The sequence below is a fragment of the Electrophorus electricus genome, unplaced genomic scaffold, assembly GCF_041902795.1.
Source record: "Electrophorus electricus isolate QZ-2024a unplaced genomic scaffold, ASM4190279v1 Scaffold78, whole genome shotgun sequence".
Classification (NCBI taxonomy): Eukaryota; Metazoa; Chordata; class Actinopteri; order Gymnotiformes; family Gymnotidae; genus Electrophorus; species Electrophorus electricus.
In genome coordinates this window covers 395,814-419,005 of record NW_027658795.1, presented here as the reverse complement: position 1 = coordinate 419,005, position 23,192 = coordinate 395,814, and the positions used below count along the sequence as shown (strand labels likewise).

Here is a 23,192-nt window from a genome sequence, read left to right as displayed (position 1 = left end):
ACTAGAAATGTGGCTAGAATCAAAATCAACACTAGTGTCGTTCCTAAATCCCCAATCAGCTAGTCGTAAAGTTAACATTCAAATAGAAAATAAAGATGCAGACTTCAGAATTAGTTAAAGAGAATAGCTGAGAGAATAGAATAAATTACCCGTTACTACCCCTGTCTTTTATCATCCCTCCATCCCTCCATCCCATGCCATCTTCCTCTATTATTTGCTTTTCTATTTTTTTCTGGTATCTCCTTATCTCTTTTTAAAAAAAACATTGGCCAAAAGACTAACTAAAACAATAAAAGGAGAATGTTACTTATTTCACCCTGACTGTCCACTTATATATCTGTTTTGAGTATGATTTTCCTTGTTCAAGTGAAAACAGTAACAAATGTAGCATGTCACCCATAAAGGACATATCTCTCACTGAATAAAAACTTGTATGCTTCAACAGTGTACAGTGGGAGAAATGGCGATCACCTTTAAAATGATTTCTTATTGTAGGCCTATTATAAACAACATGGAGGAAATTAAAATAAAAATACTTGAGTTAGACAGTGGACACAGGTTGCTAATAAATCAAGTAAATGAAACTGGATGGACTGCTTAATTATGTAACAACACAACATTTATGGCGACGAAGATGTTTCACACATATACACTCTTACGTGATGCTAACCTCAATATCCATATTTCACATTGATACTGTAACACTATAGATGAACCTAAACCTCACATTCTCGTCACGTTGATAAGCTTTTTGAAAGTTTGATCATGATCAAAGATCATGATCTTTGTTTTCTAAGTGTGTTTCCAAATAGCCTTTGACTGCTTTATGCCTAATTGCAGCATTTAGCACCTCATTTCATCTCTAATTTTTGACATGTACTCTTGACATAAGTCTTGCATAAATGTAAAGTCCATCAGCCCCCGTTTAAAAATGGTGAGCTTTTACTGTCATGTTAATAACATCACGCACACGCACACATAATGCTTCGACTGTCCTACACTTTAAATATCTTTTGCACATTATGGAGGGTGAGCATAGTTACCAGTTCCCTTCATGCAAAAGGGTTGTCTTAGGTTACTGTAAAGTCTAATGCACATTTGGAATTATTAAAAGTAGTTTAAAATCAATACGAAATTTTACTGGGAGCCAAAGTAAAGTAGCTAAGATATGATTGATGTGATCAAATTTTCTAGCTCTATTAAGAACTATGGCTGCTGCATTTTGAACTCGCTAGGCACTTTAGGCACTTAATAGCACAGCTAGATAGTAAGGGATTACAGTAGTCCAATATTGAAGTAATAAATGCATGGACTACCTTTTCTGCATTATGTGTGGAGAGCATGTTCCTAATCTTTGAAATGTTTCTAAGGTGGAGAAAGGGGGTCCTAGAAACATTATTTATTTACGTGAGCTTGGAACGAGAGACTGAGATCCATAACTCCAAGATCTTTAACTGTTAGAGAAGATGTGATTGGGAGACCATTGAGGTTCATTGAGTAATTAGAGAGTGGAGACCTAGCTGACTCTGGGCCTAATAGAAACACCTCTGAATGTCTCTGAATGTTAGAAATTAATTAAAAATACTAATGTCAATGTATTTACAACGCATGCATTTAGGACGTAATTTTTTCAATCACAACAAAATATGTTGTTGTATTTTTTGCATTATGCTTACTACAGAATTAACAGTCAACTGTTCAGTGACTTTGCATGTAGAGTTGTAACACTGCTTATTACTAGAAATGTGGCTAGAATCAAAATCAACGCTAGTGTCGTTCCTAAATCCCCAATCAGCTAGTCGTAAAGTTAACATTCAAATAGAAAATAAAGATGCAGACTTCAGAATTAGTTAAAGAGAATAGCTGAGAGAATAGAATAAATTATCCGTTACTACCCCTGTCTTTTATCATCCCTCCATCCCTCCATCCCATGCCATCTTCCTCTATTATTTGCTTTTCTATTTTTTTCTGGTATCTCCTTATCTCTTTTAAAAAAAAACATTGGCCAAAAGACTAACTAAAACAATAAAAGGAGAATGTTACTTATTTCACCCTGACTGTCCACTTATATATCTGTTTTGAGTATGATTTTCCTTGTTCAAGTGAAAACAGTAACAAATGTAGCATGTCACAAATATATACATGACTATGTATGAAAAATGAAAGACATCAACATGAAACACTGGAGCTGATTTCAGTTAAGCACCTAGTTATGGAAACTATAAAGACTAACATTGTCATAAAAATGTTGTGAATGTTAATGCTTAGAAGATTACAAGTGGCTAAGACATACCTTGTTATAGGCTGTGCTTACTGATGTACACCAGGTGGACATAGTGTCAAAGCAGAGGGTCTGATGGAGCAGGTGGAACATCAACATTTAAAACAAAAATTAACTGCTTGTATTTAGTGAACTAAATAAAGCATAAGCATCCTATGCATGGCATACAGATCCATATAAGCTTTGATAAAATCCATCCTCATGTAAAAGATATATTGTCCCAATCATAGTAAGTGAAAACTATGACATAAAAAACTTTGCTTACCTAATATAAGCAGGCAATTATCTTTTAATTTGACCTACCCCAGTAAATCACGGTACCTAAGTTGATGAATAACAGGAATAATCACAAACGTCTAATGAAGCAAAGTAATATATAATTACAATTATAAAGGACTAATTTGGTTCGTCTCCCCCAAAGCCATTAGAATGTTCTTTATATAACAGGTGAAAACGACCTACACCAATGTGATATACAAACCAATCCTGCTTTTATTACACAGAAGAGCTGAGCAATTATGGGGAGGCACCCTAAAAAGTTGAGGGTGGAATTACCTGTCAATAAACAAAGTACAGAATAGAAAAGCAAAACTATTCTGTTGCATCGTCTTTGAAATGACTCTGCAAGGAAAATATTGATATGAATAAATGCTTGCATTCCTTTCTGATACAAGTCAAAAAATATCTTTAAAGTGGCTCAAACATAAGAACTATGTGCATTCCTTCACAAACATATACAAACCAATGAAAAAATCTCCCCTAATATGTGTATATACACAAGTGTCTGTGGGAGCCCCAAAGCTATATTATGCATTCAAATAACAAAATATATATCACAGTCCCTACAAAAAATGAAAGTAAAAAAGCAAACAAACAACAAAAAGGGGAAAATCATAAATGAAAATATCCCAAAAATAATTTACTAATGTCATGTTTGTAAGCAGCCGTGCTTTCCTGCTTCCTAAAATGGTGACATATATTAGGTACTCAGGCCACTGGAAACAAAAATATACACAGCAGTTCTTCCACACATTTAGAGGAACCTGATTTTTTTGTTAGATAAATATGTGTCGGTTATGACCGTTAAAAAGACCTGAACAAAAAAAATGTTTGGATTTTTATTCGCTGTCACCTTTCATCACGGGCAACATAAAAATTCTCACTACTGCAATATCGCTAACATGTTACTGGCATGCGAATAAGACACCTGAGCACAGAGAGGAACCCAGTGTTATGATTACAGTTGACATTGGAACTAGCTAGATAGCTCATATTAAGACACTTCTTTGGAGAACACGTGCTAAAGTGTTTTCCCCACAATCTATATGCATAATTTATTTGCCAACTGTGACCAGAGAGAGAACATAGCTAGCTACCTTACTCACAGCCTAGGACATGCATGGATTTTGATGAGGACTGCATATGCCTGGGATCAATTCAAACACGTCATGACGACGATATAAAACCTGATGAAACAAGCTTGACAAGCAGCAGTTCCGTTTTTCCGTGAAAGTATCAGGCACAGATGAAGACGTTTCTATGGTTATCTCGGTTTTATAAATATTAGCCTATAGAGTTGGGCTTAGTACGTGAATAAAAGATGGAATTAAACATGCATAAATTACAGTGTCCTGGAAAACCCATCGTGCTGCAAATACACAAAGCATATTCATCAAAGTGGTAACACACTTTAGAAATGCGGTGCAAATTTAGAAAACGCATACAACTTCAGGAACAAATCCTGTCACAACACAACGGAAGTGCTGTTTCCGGAGGACACGGAAAGGGGTGGACTTCTATGAGATTAACGCGAAGTCTATTGGAAGAAGTGACAACTGAGTAAAAAGGGTTGTTTTTTTTCCCAGTTACCACGGTGTTATCAAGGGTAGGTATGTGATACAGAATGGAAGACTGACCTATTCATGCTCTGCATTCTTGCATATTTATTTATACATAAGGCAGCCTTAAAAACATGGGATGGAAATCCCATTTAACACAATATGCACTGTTTTACAGTCAGAGTGAAATAAGTAACATTCTCCTTTTAATATATATATTTTAAATGTTAAAATTCTTAACTATGTCAGTTAAGCTGCCAAAAATGCCCCTTTTGAAATTTGTATTTCTAATGTCACAAGAACACTTTATTTACCTATCTCTGCCTATTCAGCCTATAGAGGTTTAGCACATCCACTTAAATTGCCTTTCTCAGGCATTTCAGCTCTGAGTACCTTTTGAATGAAGCACAATACAGGGCAGCCAATCATAAAGGAGCTCATTTATCTTACATCCGTCTTAAAGGTGCAGTAGCAACAGGTGTCTGTTGAATTCCGAGCGATATATAAGTTGGAAATTGGTTGTGTAAAAATGAATTGTGATTGTTACGCCACACAGATGTAAGTGGACATCAAGGGAAAAAATAGTGTGGGTGCCAAGTATGGTGATTGTATCTTAAAAGCTGTAGGAAATGTTACATTCAGAATGTTTCTGAGACAAAAAAAATAACATATAATTACTATCCATGGTATAATTGACTGTGTTGCAGACAACATAGGTAGGGATTAGACTGAAACATGTCAGAGTATTTTTAATGCTGTTTATTGCTGTTGTCAGAGGTTATGCAGCCATATCCTCCCTAGCAAGTATGACTTCTTCTTCTAACAGTTTGGCCACCTGCAGACACAAGTACCGTGTTGAGCAATATTTAATTACATCTACTTGAAATGCATATTTAATTGCATTGTTAGTATTTATGGAAAACAAGTGTTAGGATTGCTCTGCTCCATTGCAGACTTTCTCACTCTAGCAAATGTGGATTCCACCTCCTCAATCAGTTGGTCCATATCATTTTCACAGGAAACATGTTGCATCTTTCTGTAAGAATCCAGTTTCACCTCCAACTATGAGTAGAAACAGTGTTAAGCAATATTTAATTACATCTACTTGAAATGTATAGTTCATAGCATTGTGAGAATTTATGGAAAACAAGCGTTAGGATTGCTCTGCTCCACTGCAGACTTTCTCACTTTAGCAAACATGGCTTCCAGGTCCTCAATACATTCATCCCAGTCATTGTCATCGTAAATCTGATTCAAAGGAGTCTTTTCAGGAAACATCATCTTGAAATTCATATCTGGAGGTTCTATCTTTTTGAAAGACTTCAGTTCCACCTGTAGATATAAGTAGAAATATTGTTGAACAGTATTTAAATACATTTAATTGAAATATGACTTTAATTACATTTTGATGCATTTGGAATTTATAGTTTGTATTGGACTGGAAAGGAAACAAATACAATTTTTATCGCATAGCCGTTATCACATAGCCTGCAGGCCTAATGATGTAAAAATGTGCCCCCAAACATCAAATGTTCAACAGAAATAACAGGACCTGACACACTAAGGTACCGTAGACCCATTCAAATTGTGCTATTGGAATAATAAATTCCAATGCATTCAGTCATTTTAGCTAGTGTTGATTTTGATTCTAGCCACAATTATACTAATAATCAGTGTTACAACTCAGCATGCAAAGTCACCGAACAGTCGACTGTTAATTCTATAGTAAGGAGAATGTAAAACAAACAAACAAAAAGCCCACCAACAGTATTTTTTTTCCTGTAATTGACAAAGATTGCATATGCTAAATGTATGTGTCCTAAATATATTCTAAATAAATTGACATTAGTGTTTTTAATTAATTTCTCCAACATTTGTTGAAATGCATTTGTAATTTATATTCAAAGACATTTCAGTGTACTTAAATACAAGCATTAAATTAGCATCACTGTTCACCATAGCTGTTTTTCCATTTTTTGTGGCTTTTGTCCCTTGCCTCAGTATGGCTTTAAATCATTTGTCTTGGTTCTACTTTACTTACCATGGCTGATTCAGTTCTCTCAGTAGGCAAGTCATTCTTCAATAAATACTTTGGTCTAGTATCTGTTTAAAAAGTAACAGAAAATGTCTTATTAGCGTTGTATAGATACTTAGAACATTACTACGTAGATCTCTCTCTCTCTCAGACACACACACACACACACACACACACAGTTCATCCAAGTGGTGGCTGTGGTCAGAACTTACCCTTAAAGAAGTCATCCTCTGAGGTAGTGTTCCTTCTCTTAACACCCTTCCGACAACAGCAAGTGAACAATAGCACAAGCTGCGTGAATATTCTGGCAGGGATCTGGGCTCGTGTCTTTTCGTTCTTCTTTTTTCTATATTTACCAAATATCCCGTGCTTTTCCTTTTCATACTTGTCAGAAAGAACAGGTTCCTTGCGTCTTGGATCGCAATCGTAACTACCAGACTGACCCATAATAAATTTAGTTTTGAAAATCCAAGTGTAACCGTTATCTGTGATCTGTAGACCAAAAATGGTTCACAGAAATTGTTCATTTGAAAAATCTGTTCTTTGACTACATCATAATCGCTTAATTGATGCGGCTGCATTATGACTTCACACGTCACGTCTGCAATAGTTTTCAATTTACACCAACCTTAAAGAGAAAATGATTAGCAAATGTAGTTGCTAGTGATTGTCTAGTGATTGCAAGCAACGACTATTCGTGCTCTGCATTCTTGCGTATTTATTTATGCTAGGTATTTTTTGCATTATGCTTACTACAGAATTAACAGTCAACTGTTCAGTGACTTTGCATGCAGAGTTGTAACACTGCTTATTACTAGAAATGTGGCTAGAATCAAAATCAACACTAGTGTCGTTCCTAAATCCCCAATCAGCTAGTCGTAAAGTTAACATTCAAATAGAAAATAAAGATGCAGACTTCAGAATTAGTTAAAGAGAATAGCTGAGAGAATAGAATAAATTACCCGTTACTACCCCTGTCTTTTATCATCCCTCCATCCCTCCATCCCATGCCATCTTCCTCTATTATTTGCTTTTCTATTTTTTTCTGGTATCTCCTTATCTCTTTTTAAAAAAAACATTGGCCAAAAGACTAACTAAAACAATAAAAGGAGAATGTTACTTATTTCACCCTGACTGTCCACTTATATATCTGTTTTGAGTATGATTTTCCTTGTTCAAGTGAAAACAGTAACAAATGTAGCATGTCACCCATAAAGGACATATCTCTCACTGAATAAAAACTTGTATGCTTCAACAGTGTACAGTGGGAGAAATGGCGATCACCTTTAAAATGATTTCTTATTGTAGGCCTATTATAAACAACATGGAGGAAATTAAAATAAAAATACTTGAGTTAGACAGTGGACACAGGTTGCTAATAAATCAAGTAAATGAAACTGGATGGACTGCTTAATTATGTAACAACACAACATTTATGGCGACGAAGATGTTTCACACATATACACTCTTACGTGATGCTAACCTCAATATCCATATTTCACATTGATACTGTAACACTATAGATGAACCTAAACCTCACATTCTCGTCACGTTGATAAGCTTTTTGAAAGTTTGATCATGATCAAAGATCATGATCTTTGTTTTCTAAGTGTGTTTCCAAATAGCCTTTGACTGCTTTATGCCTAATTGCAGCATTTAGCACCTCATTTCATCTCTAATTTTTGACATGTACTCTTGACATAAGTCTTGCATAAATGTAAAGTCCATCAGCCCCCGTTTAAAAATGGTGAGCTTTTACTGTCATGTTAATAACATCACGCACACGCACACATAATGCTTCGACTGTCCTACACTTTAAATATCTTTTGCACATTATGGAGGGTGAGCATAGTTACCAGTTCCCTTCATGCAAAAGGGTTGTCTTAGGTTACTGTAAAGTCTAATGCACATTTGGAATTATTAAAAGTAGTTTAAAATCAATACGAAATTTTACTGGGAGCCAAAGTAAAGTAGCTAAGATATGATTGATGTGATCAAATTTTCTAGCTCTATTAAGAACTATGGCTGCTGCATTTTGAACTCGCTAGGCACTTTAGGCACTTAATAGCACAGCTAGATAGTAAGGGATTACAGTAGTCCAATATTGAAGTAATAAATGCATGGACTACCTTTTCTGCATTATGTGTGGAGAGCATGTTCCTAATCTTTGAAATGTTTCTAAGGTGGAGAAAGGGGGTCCTAGAAACATTATTTATTTACGTGAGCTTGGAACGAGAGACTGGGATCCATAACTCCAAGATCTTTAACTGTTAGAGAAGATGTGATTGGGAGACCATTGAGGTTCATTGAGTAATTAGAGAGTGGAGACCTAGCTGACTCTGGGCCTAATAGAAACACCTCTGAATGTCTCTGAATGTTAGAAATTAATTAAAAATACTAATGTCAATGTATTTACAACGCATGCATTTAGGACGTAATTTTTTCAATCACAACAAAATATGTTGTTGTATTTTTTGCATTATGCTTACTACAGAATTAACAGTCAACTGTTCAGTGACTTTGCATGTAGAGTTGTAACACTGCTTATTACTAGAAATGTGGCTAGAATCAAAATCAACGCTAGTGTCGTTCCTAAATCCCCAATCAGCTAGTCGTAAAGTTAACATTCAAATAGAAAATAAAGATGCAGACTTCAGAATTAGTTAAAGAGAATAGCTGAGAGAATAGAATAAATTATCCGTTACTACCCCTGTCTTTTATCATCCCTCCATCCCTCCATCCCATGCCATCTTCCTCTATTATTTGCTTTTCTATTTTTTTCTGGTATCTCCTTATCTCTTTTTAAAAAAAACATTGGCCAAAAGACTAACTAAAACAATAAAAGGAGAATGTTACTTATTTCACCCTGACTGTCCACTTATATATCTGTTTTGAGTATGATTTTCCTTGTTCAAGTGAAAACAGTAACAAATGTAGCATGTCACAAATATATACATGACTATGTATGAAAAATGAAAGACATCAACATGAAACACTGGAGCTGATTTCAGTTAAGCACCTAGTTATGGAAACTATAAAGACTAACATTGTCATAAAAATGTTGTGAATGTTAATGCTTAGAAGATTACAATTGTCTAAGACATACCTTGTTATAGGCTGTGCTTACTGATGTACACCAGGTGGACATAGTGTCAAAGCAGAGGGTCTGATGGAGCAGGTGGAAAATCAACATTTAAAACAAAAATGAACTGCTTGTATTTAGTGAACTAAATAAAGCATAAGCATCCTATGCATGGCATACAGATCCATATAAGCTTTGATAAAATCCATCCTCATGTAAAAGATGTATTGTCCCAATCATAGTAAATGAAAACTATGACATAAAAAACTTTGCTTACCTAATATAAGCAGGCAATTATCTTTTAATTTGACCTACCCCAGTAAATCACGGTACCTAAGTTGATGAATAACAGGAATAATCACAAACTTCTAATGAAGCAAAGTAATATATAATTACAATTATAAAGGACTAATTTGGTTCGTCTCCCCCAAAGCCATTAGAATGTTCTTTATATAACAGGTGAAAACGACCTACACCAATGTGATATACAAACCAATCCTGCTTTTATTACACAGAAGAGCTGAGCAATTATGGGGAGGCACCCTAAAAAGTTGAGGGTGGAATTACCTGTCAATAAACAAAGTACAGAATAGAAAAGCAAAACTATTCTGTTGCATCGTCTTTGAAATGACTCTGCAAGGAAAATGTTGATATGAATAAATGCTTGCATTCCTTTCTGATACAAGTCAAAAAATATCTTTAAAGTGGCTCAAACATAAGAGCTATGTGCATTCCTTCACAAACATATACAAACCAATGAAAAAAATCTCCCCTAATATGTGTATATACACAAGTGTCTGTGGGAGCCCCAAAGCTATATTATGCATTCAAATAACAAAATATATATCACAGTCCCTACAAAAAATGAAAGTAAAAAAGCAAACAAACAACAAAAAGGGGAAAATCATAAATGAAAATATCCCAAAAATAATTTACTAATGTCATGTTTGTAAGCAGCCGTGCTTTCCTGCTTCCTAAAATGGTGATATTTTAGGTACTCAGGCCACTGGAAACAAAAATATACACAGCAGTTCTTCCACACATTTAGAGGAACCTGATTTTTTTGTTAGATAAATATGTGTCGGTTATGACCGTTAAAAAGACCTGAACCAAAAAAATGTTTGGATTTTTATTCGCTGTCACCTTTCATCACGGGCAACATAAAAATTCACACTACTGCAATATCACTAACATCTTACTGGCATGCGAATAAGACACCTGAGCACAGAGAGAAACCCAGTGTTATGACTACAGTTGACATTGGAACTAGCTACATAGCTCATATTAAGACACTTCTTTGGAGAACACGTGCTAAAGTGTTTTCCCCACAATCTATATGCATAATTTATTTGCCAACTGTGACCAGAGAGAGAACATAGCTAGCTACCTTACTCACAGCCTAGGACATGCATGGATTTTGATGAGGACTGCATATGCCTGGGATCAATTCAAACACGTCATGACGACGATATAAAACCTGATGAAACAAGCTTGACAAGCAGCAGTTCCGTTTTTCCGTGAAAGTATCAGGCACAGATGAAGACGTTTCTATGGTTATCTCGGTTTTATAAATATTAGCCTATAGAGTTGGGCTTAGTACGTGAATAAAAGATGGAATTAAACATGCATAAATTACAGTGTCCTGGAAAACCCATCGTGCTGCAAATACACAAAGCATATTCATCAAAGTGGTAACACACTTTAGAAATGCGGTGCAAATTTAGAAAACGCATACAACTTCAGGAACAAATCCTGTCACAACACAACGGAAGTGCTGTTTCCGGAGGACACGGAAAGGGGTGGACTTCTATGAGATTAACGCGAAGTCTATTGGAAGAAGTGACAACTGAGTAAAAAGGGTTGGTTTTTTTTCCCAGTTACCACGGTGTTATCAAGGGTAGGTATGTGATACAGAATGGAAGACTGACCTATTCATGCTCTGCATTCTTGCATATTTATTTATACATAAGGCAGCCTTAAAAACATGGGATGGAAATCCCATTTAACACAATATGCACTGTTTTACAGTCAGAGTGAAATAAGTAACATTCTCCTTTTAATATATATATTTTAAATGTTAAAATTCTTAACTATGTCAGTTAAGCTGCCAAAAATGCCCCTTTTGAAATTTGTATTTCTAATGTCACAAGAACACTTTATTTACCTATCTCTGCCTATTCAGCCTATAGAGGTTTAGCACATCCACTTAAATTGCCTTTCTCAGGCATTTCAGCTCTGAGTACCTTTTGAATGAAGCACAATACAGGGCAGCCAATCATAAAGGAGCTCATTTATCTTACATCCGTCTTAAAGGTGCAGTAGCAACAGGTGTCTGTTGAATTCCGAGCGATATATAAGTTGGAAATTGGTTGTGTAAAAATGAATTGTGATTGTTACGCCACACAGATGTAAGTGGACATCAAGGGAAAAAATAGTGTGGGTGCCAAGTATGGTGATTGTATCTTAAAAGCTGTAGGAAATGTTACATTCAGAATGTTTCTGAGACAAAAAAAATAACATATAATTACTATCCATGGTATAATTGACTGTGTTGCAGACAACATAGGTAGGGATTAGACTGAAACATGTCAGAGTATTTTTAATGCTGTTTATTGCTGTTGTCAGAGGTTATGCAGCCATATCCTCCCTAGCAAGTATGACTTCTTCTTCTAACAGTTTGGCCACCTGCAGACACAAGTACCGTGTTGAGCAATATTTAATTACATCTACTTGAAATGCATATTTAATTGCATTGTTAGTATTTATGGAAAACAAGTGTTAGGATTGCTCTGCTCCATTGCAGACTTTCTCACTCTAGCAAATGTGGATTCCACCTCCTCAATCAGTTGGTCCATATCATTTTCACAGGAAACATGTTGCATCTTTCTGTAAGAATCCAGTTTCACCTCCAACTATGAGTAGAAACAGTGTTAAGCAATATTTAATTACATCTACTTGAAATGTATAGTTCATAGCATTGTGAGAATTTATGGAAAACAAGCGTTAGGATTGCTCTGCTCCACTGCAGACTTTCTCACTTTAGCAAACATGGCTTCCAGGTCCTCAATACATTCATCCCAGTCATTATCATCGTAAATCTGATTCAAAGGAGTCTTTTCAGGAAACATCATCTTGAAATTCATATCTGAAGGTTCTATCTTTTTGAAAGACTTCAGTTCCACCTGTAGATATAAGTAGAAATATTGTTGAACAGTATTTAAATACATTTAATTGAAATATGACTTTAATTACATTTTGATGCATTTGGAATTTATAGTTTGTATTGGACTGGAAAGGAAACAAATACAATTTTTATCGCATAGCCGTTATCACATAGCCTGCAGGCCTAATGATGTAAAAATGTGCCCCCAAACATCAAATGTTCAACAGAAATAACAGGACCTGACACACTAAGGTACCGTAGACCCATTCAAATTGTGCTATTGGAATAATAAATTCCAATGCATTCAGTCATTTTAGCTAGTGTTGATTTTGATTCTAGCCACAATTATACTAATAATCAGTGTTACAACTCAGCATGCAAAGTCACCGAACAGTCGACTGTTAATTCTATAGTAAGGAGAATGTAAAACAAACAAACAAAAAGCCCACCAACAGTATTTTTTTTCCTGTAATTGACAAAGATTGCATATGCTAAATGTATGTGTCCTAAATATATTCTAAATAAATTGACATTAGTGTTTTTAATTAATTTCTCCAACATTTGTTGAAATGCATTTGTAATTTATATTCAAAGACATTTCAGTGTACTTAAATACAAGCATTAAATTAGCATCACTGTTCACCATAGCTGTTTTTCCATTTTTTGTGGCTTTTGTCCCTTGCCTCAGTATGGCTTTAAATCATTTGTCTTGGTTCTACTTTACTTACCATGGCTGATTCAGTTCTCTCAGTAGGCAAGTCATTCTTCAATAAATACTTTGGTCTAGTATCTGTTTAAAAAGTAACAGAAAATGTCTTATTAGCGTTGTATAGATACTTAGAACATTACTACGTAGATCTCTCTCTCTCTCAGACACACACACACACACACACACACACACACACAGTTCATCCAAGTGGTGGCTGTGGTCAGAACTTACCCTTAAAGAAGTCATCCTCTGAGGTAGTGTTCCTTCTCTTAACACCCTTCCGACAACAGCAAGTGAACAATAGCACAAGCTGCGTGAATATTCTGGCAGGGATCTGGGCTCGTGTCTTTTCGTTCTTCTTTTTTCTATATTTACCAAATATCCCGTGCTTTTCCTTTTCATACTTGTCAGAAAGAATAGGTTCCTTGCGTCGTGGATCGCAATCGTAACTACCAGACTGACCCATAATAAATTTAGTTTTGAAAATCCAAGTGTAACCGTTATCTGTGATCTGTAGACCAAAAATGGTTCACAGAAATTGTTCATTTGAAAAATCTGTTCTTTGACTACATCATAATCGCTTAATTGATGCGGCTACATTATGACTTCACACGTCACGTCTGCAATAGTTTTCAATTTACACCAACCTTAAAGAGAAAATGATTAGCAAATGTAGTTGCTAGTGATTGTCTAGTGATTGCAAGCAACGACTATTCGTGCTCTGCATTCTTGCGTATTTATTTATGCTAGGTATTTTTTGCATTATGCTTACTACAGAATTAACAGTCAACTGTTCAGTGACTTTGCATGTAGAGTTGTAACACTGCTTATTACTAGAACTGTGGCTAGAATCAAAATCAACACTAGTGTCGTTCCTAAATCCCCAATCAGCTAGTCGTAAAGTTAACATTCAAATAGAAAATAAAGATGCAGACTTCAGAATTAGTTAAAGAGAATAGCTGAGAGAATAGAATAAATTATCCGTTACTACCCCTGTCTTTTATCATCCCTCCATCCCTCCATCCCATGCCATCTTCCTCTATTATTTGCTTTTCTATTTTTTTCTGGTATCTCCTTATCTCTTTTTAAAAAAAACATTGGCCAAAAGACTAACTAAAACAATAAAAGGAGAATGTTACTTATTTCACCCTGACTGCCCACTTATATATCTGTTTTGAGTATGATTTTCCTTGTTCAAGTGAAAACAGTAACAAATGTAGCATGTCACCCATAAAGGACATATCTCTCACTGAATAAAAACTTGTATGCTTCAACAGTGTACAGTGGGAGAAATGGCGATCACCTTTAAAATGATTTCTTATTGTAGGCCTATTATAAACAACATGGAGGAAATTAAAATAAAAATACTTGAGTTAGACAGTGGACACAGGTTGCTAATAAATCAAGTAAATGAAACTGGATGGACTGCTTAATTATGTAACAACACAACATTTATGGCGACGAAGATGTTTCACACATATACACTCTTACGTGATGCTAACCTCAATATCCATATTTCACATTGATACTGTAACACTATAGATGAACCTAAACCTCACATTCTCGTCACGTTGATAAGCTTTTTGAAAGTTTGATCATGATCAAAGATCATGATCTTTGTTTTCTAAATGTGTTTCCAAATAGCCTTTGACTGCTTTATGCCTAATTGCAGCATTTAGCACCTCATTTCATCTCTAATTTTTGACATGTACTCTTGACATAAGTCTTGCATAAATGGAAAGTCCATCAGCCCCCGTTTAAAAATGGCGAGCTTTTACTGTCATGTTAATAACATCACGCACACGCACACATAATGCTTCGACTGTCCTACACTTTAAATATCTTTTGCACATTATGGAGGGTGAGCATAGTTACCAGTTCCCTTCATGCAAAAGGGTTGTCTTAGGTTACTGTAAAGTCTAATGCACATTTGGAATTATTAAAAGTAGTTTAAAATCAATACGAAATTTTACTGGGAGCCAAAGTAAAGTAGCTAAGATATGATTGATGTGATCAAATTTTCTAGCTCTATTAAGAACTATGGCTGCTGCATTTTGAACTCGCTAGGCACTTTAGGCACTTAATAGCACAGCTAGATAGTAAGGGATTACAGTAGTCCAATATTGAAGTAATAAATGCATGGACTACCTTTTCTGCATTATGTGTGGAGAGCATGTTCCTAATCTTTGAAATGTTTCTAAGGTGGAGAAAGGGGGTCCAAGAAACATTATTTATTTACGTGAGCTTCGAATGAGAGACTGGGATCCATAACTCCAAGATCTTTAACTGTTAGAGAAGATGTGATTGGGAGACCATTGAGGTTCATTGAGTAATTAGAGAGTGGAGACCTAGCTGACTCTGGGCCTAATAGAAACACCTCTGAATGTCTCTGAATGTTAGAAATTAATTAAAAATACTAATGTCAATGTATTTACAACGCATGCATTTAGGACGTAATTTTTTCAATCACAACAAAATATGTTGTTGTATTTTTTGCATTATGCTTACTACAGAATTAACAGTCAACTGTTCAGTGACTTTGCATGTAGAGTTGTAACACTGCTTATTACTAGAAATGTGGCTAGAATCAAAATCAACGCTAGTGTCGTTCCTAAATCCCCAATCAGCTAGTCGTAAACTTAACATTCAAATAGAAAATAAAGATGCAGACTTCAGAATTAGTTAAAGAGAATAGCTGAGAGAATAGAATAAATTATCCGTTACTACCCCTCTCTTTTATCATCCCTCCATCCCTCCATCCCATGCCATCTTCCTCTATTATTTGCTTTTCTATTTTTTTCTGGTATCTCCTTATCTCTTTTTAAAAAAACATTGGCCAAAAGACTAACTAAAACAATAAAAGGAGAATGTTACTTATTTCACCCTGACTGTCCACTTATATATCTGTTTTGAGTATGATTTTCCTTGTTCAAGTGAAAACAGTAACAAATGTAGCATGTCACAAATATATACATGACTATGTATGAAAAATGAAAGACATCAACATGAAACACTGGAGCTGATTTCAGTTAAGCACCTAGTTATGGAAACTTTAAAGACTAACATTGTCATAAAAATGTTGTGAATGTTAATGTTTAGAAGATTACAAGTGGCTAAGACATACCTTGTTATAGGCTGTGCTTACTGATGTACACCAGGTGGACATAGTGTCAAAGCAGAGGGTCTGATGGAGCAGGTGGAACATCAACATTTAAAACAAAAATTAACTGCTTGTATTTAGTGAACTAAATAAAGCATAAGCATCCTATGCATGGCATACAGATCCATATAAGCTTTGATAAAATCCATCCTCATGTAAAAGATATATTGTCCCAATCATAGTAAGTGAAAACTATGACATAAAAAACTTTGCTTACCTAATATAAGCAGGCAATTACCTTTTAATTTGACCTACCCCAGTAAATCACCGTACCTAAGTTGATGAATAACAGGAATAATCACAAACGTCTAATGAAGCAAAGTAATATATAATTACAATTATAAAGGACTAATTTGGTTCGTCTCCCCCAAAGCCATTAGAATGTTCTTTATATAACAGGTGAAAACGACCTACACCAATGTGATATACAAACCAATCCTGCTTTTATTACACAGAAGACCTGAGCAATTATGGGGAGGCACCCTATAAAGTTGAGGGTGGAATTACCTGTCAATAAACAAAGTACAGAATAGAAAAGCAAAACTATTCTGTTGCATCGTCTTTGAAATGACTCTGCAAGGAAAATGTTGATATGAATAAATGCTTGCATTCCTTTCTGATACAAGTCAAAAAATATCTTTAAAGTGGCTCAAACATAAGAACTATGTGCATTCCTTCACAAACATATACAAACCAATGAAAAAATCTCCCCTAATATGTGTATATACACAAGTGTCTGTGGGAGCCCCAAAGCTATATTATGCATTCAAATAACAAAATATATATCACAGTCCCTACAAAAAATGAAAGTAAAAAAGCAAACAAACAACAAAAAGGGGAAAATCATAAATGAAAATATCCCAAAAATAATTTACTAATGTCATGTTTGTAAGCAGCCGTGCTTTCCTGCTTCCTAAAATGGTGACATATATTAGGTACTCAGGCCACTGGAAACAAAAATATACACAGCAGTTCTTCCACACATTTAGAGGAACCTGATTTTTTTGTTAGATAAATATGTGTCGGTTATGACCGTTAAAAAGACCTGAACAAAAAAAATGTTTGGATTTTTATTCGCTGTCACCTTTCATCACGGGCAACATAAAAATTCTCACTACTGCAATATCGCTAACATGTTACTGGCATGCGAATAAGACACCTGAGCACAGAGAGAAACCCAGTGTTATGATTACAGTTGACATTGGAACTAGCTAGATAGCTCATATTAAGACACTTCTTTGGAGAACACGTGCTAAAGTGTTTTCCCCACAATCTATATGCATAATTTATTTGCCAACTGTGACCAGAGAGAGAACATAGCTAGCTACCTTACTCACAGCCTAGGACATGCATGGATTTTGATGAGGACTGCATATGCCTGGGATCAATTCAAACACGTCATGATGATGATATAAAACCTGATGAAACAAGCTTGACAAGCAGCAGTTCCGTTTTTCCGTGAAAGTATCAGGCACAGATGAAGACGTTTCTATGGTTATCTCGGTTTTATAAATATTAGCCTATAGAGTTGGGCTTAGTACGTGAATAAAAGATGGAATTAAACATGCATAAATTACAGTGTCCTGGAAAACCCATCATGCTGCAAATACACAAAGCATATTCATCAAAGTGGTAACACACTTTAGAAATGCGGTGCAAATTTAGAAAACGTATACAAGTTCAGGAACAAATCCTGTCACAACACAACGGAAGTGCTGTTTCCGGAGGACACGGAAAGGGGTGGACTTCTATGAGATTAGAGTGAAGTCTATTGGAAGTAGTGACAACTGAGTAAAAAGGGTTGTTTTTTTTTCCAGTCACCACGGTGTTATCAAGGGTAGGTATGTGATACAGAATGGAAGACCGACCTATTCATGCTCTGCATTCTTGCATATTTATTTATACATAAGGCAGCCTTAAAAACATGGGATGGAAATCCTATTTAACACAATATGTACTGTTTTACAGTCAGAGTGAAATAAGTAACATTCTCCTTTTAATATATATATTTTAAATGTTAAAATTCTTAACTATGTCAGTTAAGCTGCCAAAAATGCCCCTTTTGAAATTTGTATTTCTAATGTCACAAGAACACTTTATTTACCTATCTCTGCCTATTCAGCCTATAGAGGTTTAGCACACCCACTTAAATTGCCTTTCTCAGGCATTTCAGCTCTGAGTACCTTTTGAATGAAGCACAATACAGGGGAGCCAATCATAAAGGAGCTCATTTATCTTACATCCGTCTTAAAAGCTGCAGTAGCAACAGGTGCCTGTTGAATTCCAAGCGATATCTATAGAGGTTGGAAATTGGTTGTGTAAAAAAAACCAAAACAGGCTGAAAACGAGTCGTTTCCGCTCTGTGAATTGGGAGAAAGGGACAGTGTGTGGAAGCCCAACCCCAGTCATATAGGTTTGCTTCTAACAGTACCATTACCATCACCCACTCTGGTGCACTAGTTTGAGTGTATTAGAACTAGTAGCAATGCTGAAGCATTACATGTATCTATAACAAATATTCTGACCATGATGATGTGATAGGTTTGTTAAGGCAAACTGTGTATGCAATACATGTTGCTTAGGTCACTTGCTCTAATTGTACACAACTCTAAAGCTACACAACTGTACATTAGTTAAAGTCTACACAGTGTCAGTCATGTGAAGTACCACTGAAAGTTCCCCTGTTGTATTCTTCCACCAATCAAGTTCTGCGTAAGTGGGGGCAAAATAATATGAGCTTCACATCAATGAACATTTTAAACAAATGGACTGTATGTACATCTTTTTTCAAATGTTACAATTGGAGTCTAAAGTTATATATCTTATCAGTGGAGGATGCACTTGCTCAAACCTTTCCTTTAGATTCCTTTTGTACACACTACAGACTGTGACCTCGAGATGCTTGAATGAATGTTGAACATTCACACTTGTGTATGAGTGCCGACTGTTAGCTAATGCATCATGATGAGCCTATCCTTTTTGAGTTACTTACTGAGATCATTCTCATAGCAAGTTCATTACACCTTGTGTACTCGATGTAGTGCGGTGAGCAGTTTCAATCTTAGTTACAATCTTAGTTATCAAAGACTCACTCCACCGACCAAAGCCTCTTCTCTTAGACAACATGACAAAACCATCGCAGCTTGAGAGCAAAAATCGAGTCTCGTAAGAGGTGTTATGTTCCATAGGCAGATTGACATCTTAATGCGATACACATGAACTCAATCATGTATTCTTTGCATACATGTACATTGCACTTGGAATGTTTCTGATATTGCTTCTATCCTGAATAGCTCAGTCAGTAGAGCATCAGACTTTTAATCTGAGGTCCCTGTTCAAGTGAAAATATTGTTCTTTGCCACTAAAGTGTGCTTGAGAAGTTTCTTGAAATACCTCTAGATCAACCTCAGTCAAGGGACAGGACCCTATTGCCTTGAGCCTTGCCGATTAAACTGACATTTCACATCCGTTTCCCCCAGCTGTGATGCTGTGCATTGGCTGTCATCCCAGGTTAGGCTAGCTAGTTCTGCTGGCAAGCTTGAAATATCAAAATCCTTCCGACTTTAAAAAAAATCAACACTTCTGAGCCTATCATTTTTGAGTTAATTACTGAGATCATTCTCACAGCAAGTTCATTACACCTTGTTCACTTATTGTAGTTCGGTGAGCAATTTCTATATTGGATGAGAGAAGGAGCAGACTTGTTCAAGTCACAGAATCTATTTACACTTAAACAACAGGAGCTTGTCAGTGGAGGGTGTACTTGCTCACACCTTTCTTTTCGATTCCTGTTGCATAAGGGAATAAGGGATAAGGGAAGTCATTTTGGAACAAACCTGTGAGGCAACTGTCTTTGAGGCAAAGTGTCTGTATCCAGGCAAGAACATGTGCATGTTCAAGTGCTTGCCCTGTACTTCATTCTCTGAAGTTTACTGAGAAAGACCTGACAGTAGTTGAACACCTTTGGTTGTTGTCTGCTACCTTGTCTCTGTCTCTCTCTGTGTTCGCATGATAGGCACCACTGCATGCCATGCACCAGGCCTCCTTTCTTGTGAGGCTGTCCCTCATGACATCTATGGAGTGCATAATTGAAGACTAAGTAAAAGGATTCCCTTAAGATCTGAATACCTTTGGTTGTTGTCGTACATCGTCTCTGTCTCTCTCTATGTGTTAAATGCAGTCTGCTCAGGTCATGGTGTTGACAGCTTCTAGTATTTTCACTAGATCCAAAGCAGTGTCAAACCTGTTTTTACATTTAAATGTTTTCACTTGGTTTTACATTTTAATGTTAACAATATAAGAAAAAACACACATTATAAATGTTAGGTAGCTACATATTTGTACTTCTTGTACAAACTAAGAAAATAATAGAACACTAATTTAGTTGTGTGACATATTGACACCTGAGCAAGACATGAGTGAGGGATAAAAAGGCAGGATATTAGTCACACAAAGCACTGGCAAAAAGTTTTAAAAACACAGATGTGGGGAAGCTCATGAAGACAGGCTCAGCTTTACTCCACAGTATGCTAAATGGGAAACACTGGAGGATGGTACGTGAGGGGTTTAAATAGGGAGAGAGTTAATTAGTAGCAGGTGATCGTGATGGTTGATAAGTGTGTGATTGTCAACCGAGCAGTGGTCGTGGTAGGTGATTTGTGCGGATATGTGTGTACGTGTCTGTGTGTGCGTTCCTGGTTGTGTGCGGACCAGAACCTGACAACTTGTTTCCACTTGATATCAGAATTAGTTGAAGAGAATAGCTGGTCCCGTCCTTTATTGCAACTTAAATAGAAACATGCTTTTGAGGGACCCTCCGGAGAATGTCGGAGGGGTACACAAGAGTTTAATTCTTATAAACCTTTTCAAGGGCAATTATGTAAACAACCCTCCTTTTTTTCCATATTGTTCTTTGAAGTTTCCACCATTATGCTCAAATTACACATGAAATTATAAAAGCTAGTCACCTATGAACCTGCGGGCTTATATAGAAGGGAAAATAAACTATGGACTATTTGTGCTCTGCATTCTTGCGTATTTATTTATGCTAGGCTGTACATAATGCAGCCTTAAATACATAGGATAAAAATCCCCATGTAACACAATTCAGGTTCTGTCTAAATACATGGCTAGCTAGCTAGTTATTTTACAGTCCCATTTAGAACATATATCGTCGTGAATGTCCTGAACAAAACACGCTGTACCTAATCCCCACAAATGACATATCTCTCACTGAATAAAAACTTGTATGCTTCAGCAGTATACAGTGGTAGAAATGGCGATCACCTTTAAAAGGATTTCTTACTGTAGGCCTATTATAAACAACATGGAGGAAATTAAAATAAAAATACTTGAGTCAGGTGTCTGTTGAATTCCGAGCGATATATATAGAATTGGAAATTGGTTGTATAAAAATGAATTGTGATTGTTAAGCCACATAGATGTAAGTGGACATGAAGGGAAAAAATAGTGTGGGTGCCAAGTATGGTGATTGTATCTACAAGCTGTAGGAAATGTTACATTCAGAATGTTTGTGAGACAAAAAAAATAAGATATAATTACTATCCATGGTTTAATTGACTGTGTTGCAGACAACATAGGCAGGGATTAGACTGAAAAATGAGTATTTTTAATGCTGTTTATTGCTGTCATCAGAGGTTATGCAGCCATATCCTCCCGAGCAAGTACGGCTTCTAATCCTAACAGTTTGGCCACCTGCAGACACAAATACCGTGTTGAGCAATATTTAATTACATCTACTTGAAATGCATATTTAATTACATTGTTAGTATTTATGGAAAACAAGTGTTAGGACTGCTCTGCTGCATTGCAGACTTTCTCACTCTAGCAATCATGGCTTCCAGGTCCTCAATACATTTATCCCTCTCATTGACATTCATATCTTTAGGTTCCACCTGTAGATATGAGTAGAAATATTGTTGAACAGTATTTAAATACATTTAATTGAAATATGACTTTAATTACATTTTGATACATTTGTAATGTATAATTTGTATTGGACTGGAAAGGAAACAAATACAATTTTTATCGCATAGCCGTAATCACATAGCCTGCAGGCCTAATGATGTAAAAATGTGCCCGCAAACATCAAATGTTCAACAGAAATAACAGGACCTGACACACTAAGGTACCGTAGACCCATTCAAATTGTGCTATTGGAATAATAAATTCCAATGCATTCAGTCATTTTAGCTAGTGTTGATTTTAATTCTTGCCACAATTATACTAATAATCAGTGTTACAACTCAGCATGCAAAGTCACCGAACAGTCGACTGTTAATTCTATAGTAAGGAGAATGTAAAACAAACAAACAAAAAACCCACCAACAGTATTTTTTTTTTTCCTGTAACTGACAAAGATTGCATATGCTAAATGTATGTGTCCTAAATATATTCTGAATACATTTACATTAGTGTTTTTAATTAATTTCTCAAACATTTGTTGAAATGCATTTGTAATTTATATTCAGAGACATTTCAGTGTACTTAAGTACAAGCATTCAATTAGCATCACTGTTCACCATAGCTGTTTTTCCATTTTTTTGTGGCTTTTGTCCATTGCCACAGTATGGCTTTAAATCATTTGTCTTGGTTCTACTTTACTTACTATGGCTGATTGAGTTCTCTCAATAGTGAAGTCATTCTTCATTAAACCCTTTGTTCTAGTATCTGTTTAAAAAGTAACAGAAAATGTCTTATTAGCGTTGTATAGATACTTAGAACACTTCTATGTAGATCTCTCTCTCTCAGACAACCACACACACACACACAGTAGTACATCCAAGTGGTGGCTGTGGTCAGAACTTACCCTTAAAGATGTCATCCTCTATTCTAGCAGGGATCTGGGCTCGTGTTTTTTCGTTTTTCTTTTTCCCATATTTAGCAAATATCCCGTGCTTTTCC

The 23,192-nt window shown here is 35.8% G+C and overlaps 1 long non-coding RNA gene across 1 annotated transcript; it reads right to left on the bottom strand.

Moving 5' to 3' along the window:
* Positions 1–21,836: 21,836 nt before the first annotated feature.
* LOC145656542 (uncharacterized) lies at positions 21,837–22,980 on the bottom strand. Its single transcript, XR_014122181.1, has 3 exons — positions 22,897–22,980; positions 22,112–22,183; positions 21,837–21,983 (listed from the first exon to the last, which is right to left on the bottom strand). It is a non-coding gene; the product is annotated as an uncharacterized LOC145656542 (long non-coding RNA).
* Positions 22,981–23,192: the final 212 nt, after the last annotated feature.